Source organism: Trematomus bernacchii, unplaced genomic scaffold (assembly GCF_902827165.1).
Source record: "Trematomus bernacchii unplaced genomic scaffold, fTreBer1.1, whole genome shotgun sequence".
Taxonomy (NCBI): domain Eukaryota; kingdom Metazoa; phylum Chordata; class Actinopteri; order Perciformes; family Nototheniidae; genus Trematomus; species Trematomus bernacchii.
Genome location: NW_022987810.1, coordinates 96,110 through 102,626, shown reverse-complemented (window position 1 = coordinate 102,626; position 6,517 = coordinate 96,110).

Sequence of the window (6,517 nt, the reverse complement as noted above, 5' to 3'; positions counted from 1 at the left end):
TCAGGTTTGAACAGATGATAAAGCTGACGGGAAATGACAGCCTTTTCTCAGTAAGAGCAGTATTTCTCATTCTGACAATGTTATTTTGAGATATGAGCAACTAACTATTCATAACCAGGTTAATTACTTTATCTTCTTATGTTAACCTATTGTCTTTTAAATGCAGACAAAACTGAGTTTGAGCAACATTTCCTACTGCAATCGGTAGGCTTAAACGTAGCGAGTCTGTGATTACCCCATGAGAATTAGTAGCAAGTTCGCTTCAGAATTCATATTAAAGTGGAATTTGTTCATAACAGAGCTAAAAATGATGTGTATTATAGTAGGCTAAAAGCTGATGAATTAAGAATATGTTAGAATAAAGAAAATAGTCTTGATGATATATATATCATCAAATGCTTAATCTTCATTATACACGTTTTAGTAACGAGGAACTTGTGTGTCTTAGTTTGATGGATTTTGTTAATGATTATTTTTCCTCTTTTGTTAATGGTTTTTGAATGACTGCTGTTTTTTTTCTGTTTTTATTCTATGGTTTTTAAATCCACTTGTAACCTAGGTGTTCGGATCTATAGTACTTCCTCCTGTTATTTCTCTGCGTTTGTTTCCTGTCAGTGTTCTCTGTATGTGTCTGTATCTCTGGGGCTAGGTGGCTGACCTACTTTGTCCTTCCTGCCACTACACCTCCTGACCATCCCAACTCACCTTACCCTGCCCCTATTGCTCAATTAAGCCCTTGTTAACTCTGCTTGTGTCTCTAGTCTCGGTTATGCCCTGCAAATTGCAGCTGCCCATTATGTCTTCAAATTGGTTATTTAGTACAATTTAACTCTTTTTTGTTTTGTTTTTCTGTGTTGTAAAACCTCTATTCTTGTAGCTGCAACATTCAAATAAAGTTTTTGATTCTGCAAATTACCACCCTTATCTGCCTGACAGGTTTCAGAGTCTAACCTGCTCCCCTTTTTTACTGTTTAGACACTATTGGCGCATTTCCACTGCAGTGCATAGCACGGTTTAAGTGTGCCGTGCCAAACCCGGCCCGTTTTTTGTTGCGTTTCCACTAGGGGTAGTTCCGGCTAACGGGTACTGTTTCACAGTTTTTCTGGTTCTCCAAAATCCATGTTCTTTCCGGGCCAACAACCGGGCTGAATATGCTAAACTAGTGAGATAATCGCTGGCAACTACAACAAGATGAACATATGTTACCGTGATTTAATTGTAATACACGTTTCAAAATGATGCCGAAGTAACAACATACTGATACCGGTTAGTAAAAACCATGAATTAATGATTTGACAAGTCTGCAGACAGACGGCAGGCGAAACACCTTTTACAATGCGTGTTTTCTGAATGGAGATCGGCTAAGCTAACGTTGTATATGCTCCGACCGTCCACACTCACAACAACGGCCTATACAGACATAAATAAACCAGCGACTGTATTCACCATGACACAGGCAGTCTGTGGTTTGTACTTGTTTAACTTTGGTCTAGTTTCTGAACATATATGAGGAGCTGTGAGCTCTGAGTGCTAACAGCTAACGGCTGATGTTGGTTTTGTGTTTCGCATTGAAGATGACGTCACGACTGCGTTACTATAGTTACTGCCCCAGCTACTAAACTGTAATGGAAACGCAGCATAGTGTGAGCCTGGCCTACCAAGGCCTAACTATACCGTACTAAGCCGTGCCAGGCCCTGCAGTGGAAATGCGCCATAACACAGATGTTTTAATTTGAACACTTTTCTTTCATCATAAAAAGTAAAATGTCAATAAACACTTATCAACATTTCTAAGGAAAGAACACAAAGATTATGTTTAGGTTGTCTTGTTTCGTTCCATCATATTTACATTTCTGAAACACGATGTTAATCACACATGAGCTACTTCTCTGGCATTTATTTACTCTGGGACATTTTCCTGGCTGATACAAATCAATACGACTGGCAGCTTGATTAAAAACTGTTATACGTGTCATCTGTTAGCAAGTAAAACACAACACCAAAGCTGGGTTCAATCAAAATGAAGGCATTTTTTAAACCTTGTTTTACAATAATTGACAAGGCTTCACTGCTGTAGGGCCTGCTGCCATGCCCCACTAACAACCAACCTAACCCAACAATGGCACAAATACCCCTTTCACACCAACGGTGTTTCAGGGCCGGTTCGGTGCTGGTGCTTGAAAAGCACCGGGTTTTCCTGTTCACACCGCAGCGGAGCAGCGTCATAGCTCCGGAATCCGGTTCGTTTCGAGCACCAAAAAGTTGTCCGTCTAGAAGCAAGAACCGCATACGTCACGCGTACGTCGGAGGGGGGCGAGATTAACCTGAGCTAACAGTTAAGGCGAGTACGGCAAATAAAAGTTGTAACAAGCAGTAGTGCTGAGCAAAGTGACTAGAACGCAACCACACACTTGTAAAAAAAAAACACGCTTTATAAAGTCAGGCAACACTAACCAGGCTTCGTGTGATTCTGTTTATTTGTACCTTACTTTGACCATCCGTTCGCTGTTATTGATCATTGTGGAGAGCAGGCAGACGTGTTGTTTGTTATTATAGCAGCTATCGGATGGAATCAATACATGGGCTGCACAGGTTGTCATGTCCGACTATCACAAGTAGAATCATAATGAAAAATACGCCGGTAAAAAGTGCCTGTAGAACACGGCTTAGCAAGTAGTCAGTTTAGCTTCGGTTGCTATGCTAACATCACCCATGTTATACCAGAGAAACTTTCATAACAGCGTTGTGATGCCAAACAGCGTCAATTCAGACTGACACACATTCACTTAAGGGGAACTGGGGATATGTATCAGCTGCTTGTGTGACAGTCAGACAGTGAATACTTTAGAGCCGTGTGAGCTAACCCGGAGCTAACGGGAGAATACACTCCCGTTGAAGAGCAGCCAGCAGCGGTCGGTAAATGCCGCTGAAACACATTAATAAACAATGAACCACGGCACTCTGGAGAAAAGTATAAGGTTGGAGAAGTCCTTATTTAATTTAATCTGGCTTCGTATGATTAAAAGCAACACGATCATCGACCCGACGCAGTCCCCGGCCCGTTGTTGTTGTGAGGTGAGCTCCGGCGTTGGGGAGAAACTCAGCGACGTAAACTGTGACGTCATGACGCAGCAGCGGCAGCACCAGTCGGGCTCTGAGCGGTGTGAAAAGAGCCGGCGCTAAACCGAAGAACCGGTTCTGAACCAGAAAAGCTCTAGCACGGAGCTTGAACCGGAGTTGCGTTGGTGTGAAAGGGGCAATAGAGAGGCCTTTTATATACCATTCATTTAGGGTGTACCATAAACAGGGTGTTATACTAAGATTGATATTACAGTGAAAAGTAAAGTTTAAAAATACTAAACATTACACAAAAATAACAAACATATATTAAATAAATGTTATATTAACATACTGTATGAGACAACAACCTAATATAAAGCCACAAGATACATCTCATAGACATTCACCACCCCCTGCTCTATCCTGCTTTGTAAAACCCACCTGGAACTATAAAAGACGCTATAACGCTTCATATCTTTTCTTTTTATCATTTTTAAACTGCTTTTTTGCAAGACACTGTATATTATTAATTATTTGATCAATTAAACCATAGCTCTGTGCGCTAATCACCATGTTATTCATTTACAGGCGCCGTGGGAAATCCAGCCACCCGACATAAAAAATAAACACAAGTTCATCTACGGAAACAAACCTTCAGTTAATGGTTTTTAAACATCACTCTTCCTTGAGCCATTATTATATGAATGCCTTTACTAAAGCTGTATAAGGGAATGGAGATTGAGATCTTGCGGCATCTTAGATCACCTCAGTTACCCTCCCGACACTTTATGTCAGCTTTGACAACTGTAACCATCACATGTGTCTGCCAACTGATGTATAGTTTTAGAATGCCGTGTTGCTTCGTTTAGTTGGAATGCTGATACATCATTCCAACTACTTGTTCTGCTACGCACAAATTCTTTATAGTTATTTTTATTCCGCCGGGTTTTTTTGTCCCTCTTCTGCTCCCACATTCCACATTGCAGAAACTCCGTTCAAACATCAAAACATTCAGCTCGATCGGGAATCGATTGCTACTACTTTTGTCATTCATAACTTTCATATTTCCCGAGATATATCCCATAATTTATCACATTCTTAACATGGAAGTCAATGGAGAAACTCTTCAGACTTGAACAATCTTCATGCGACTTCAACTGCTAACTGCTCCTTCATACTTTCACTCAGAAACCTCATTCCAACTTTAAAATGTTACACATCCTTCTGACATTATTCGTGTAACACAACTTTTAAATCAGATTCATACTTTTAGAGATATTAAACATTGTTCAGACCTTGGTAAAGAGGCCTTCTTCAGATTGTAACATTAGTGTGTATTGCGCAGCTTGTTAAGGCTCGAGTGCGTGATGTCACAGCTAGAGTGGGGGACAGCTTGAAATTCGCCTTCATCTTTTTTTTTTTAAACCTGCCATAATTCCCAAACCCTACACTCCTGAAAAGAAATTAAGCAAAATAATTAAACAAAATGCCTCTTGAGGGCATGACTTGACAAAAACTTTCAACCTGTCTCCATTAAGGCCCATTGTAAATTCAGCCTGATCTTTCCTCACAGCAACAGCCACACACATTTAGTTAATCTGCCAAAAAGGCCACATTATTGACCCGAAAGTACACAGAAGCAGACTGAGACGCTCGTCAGGGTCCTGGGATGCTTCACACGTTGAAATTTCACCAATATCTGCTACGGTTCTTCAACAAAACGTTCACATGGAAGAGGTTTATCTCTCATTCAGAACAATGGAAGGCTCTCCTCTCACTGATTACTGCACATCACCATGGCAACCTTTGATCTCAGGACACACACACAAGTGTTTGATAACGTCGTCACCTCAAACACAAACACCTGTGTGATGATGTCATAACTCCAACTGACATGCTCAGAACGCCACCAAACATCACATGATGGTTAACACTGTGGCCCTGAACAGCTCTACATCAAATCTGATGTTACATAATGTGGCGTTACCATGGCAACACATCCCTTGCCATAAAACACGATGTCGCTGTAACTCCAATGGACACGGTCTGATCGCCCCCCAATCTTCATCTGTATATCACCGGTCCATGGCTCAACAGCTCTACGCCAAATCTGGGATCTCACCATATGCCGTTTCCATGGAAACGCATTCCTCGCCAAAAAACCCGATGTTGTCGTAACTCCTATGCAAATGGTCAAAACAGCACCAGACTTCAGATAATGGTTAATGGTCCAGCCTTCAACATGTCTATGTGCCATAAGTGAGTTTTCCTCAAAAGCTGTTGCCATGGCAACGAATCCCTCGCTGTAAAAAACGATATTGCTATAACTCCTATGAAAATGGTCAAAAAGGTGCTCAAACTTCACATGTGTGCTAACAGTCCAGCCGTGAAGACATCTACGTGACAATTTTGAGATTTCTTCAAATGCCGTTGCCATGGCAACATAACGCTCTCTGTGAAACACAGTTTTCTCATAACTTCAGTAAAAATGCTCCAAACGGCCCAAAAACTTCACAGGTTTGGTAACGATGCAGCCATCAACACATCTAAGCGTATTATGTGGTGTCACCAAATACCGTTGCCATGGCGACAGATCATTCGCCATCAAGTTAGTTAAAAGGTTTGCAGTTCAAATATTCTGCTGCTTTTCCAAGCCTTTTTACTTTCTTTTCTTCTCTCATCACACATTCAAGCCCCCAGTGTTCATGTATCATTTCAATCTAAATTCTTCACTTTCTTCTTACACATTACATTTCAGCATAGCAGTTCAGCGTCAGCTTTTCAGCATAAAGCATTCCCACTTGCAATTTCCTCAGGAATTGCATTCTCTAGTTTTAAATAACCTGCATTAAAGTAAGCCGATAACTGATGAATTAAGAATATGTTCTTGTAAAGTAAGTGGTAGGACATTACTTCCTCGTGTTTTTTTCTGTTTGTTTCCTGTTGTGTTGTTCCGTGTGTGTGTCTGTGTCTCCAGGGCTGGGCGTGGCTGACCAGCTTCCTCCTTCCTGCCACTATACCCCCTGACCACCCCCTGACCACCCCAACTCACCTTACCCTGCCCTCATTGCTCAATAAAGCCCTTGATAAGTATGCTAATGGCTCTAGTCTCGGTGTTTGCGCTCTGGAGTCAGTCTTTTTGCTCTATGTTACTTAATGATGTTCCTGTTGTGAAAAGACGATATAACATTTCTTGAATGTAATAGATAATCATGACCTGCGATGCCTGAGATCCTGAGCGCAGCTTCCCACGCTTCTTTAAATGTGTTACTAAGTATCATGTATTATTATTATTATTATTAAAATAACTCTTTACAAATTGTTTGGTGCATGATTTTGTTTGCTAAAACTGATACATACAGAGTGTAGGTTCTCAATAAGAAAAACATTTTCATCACAAAAGTCTAATTTCAATAAATACTAGGCAACATTTCCAAGGCAATAACACAAATATGAT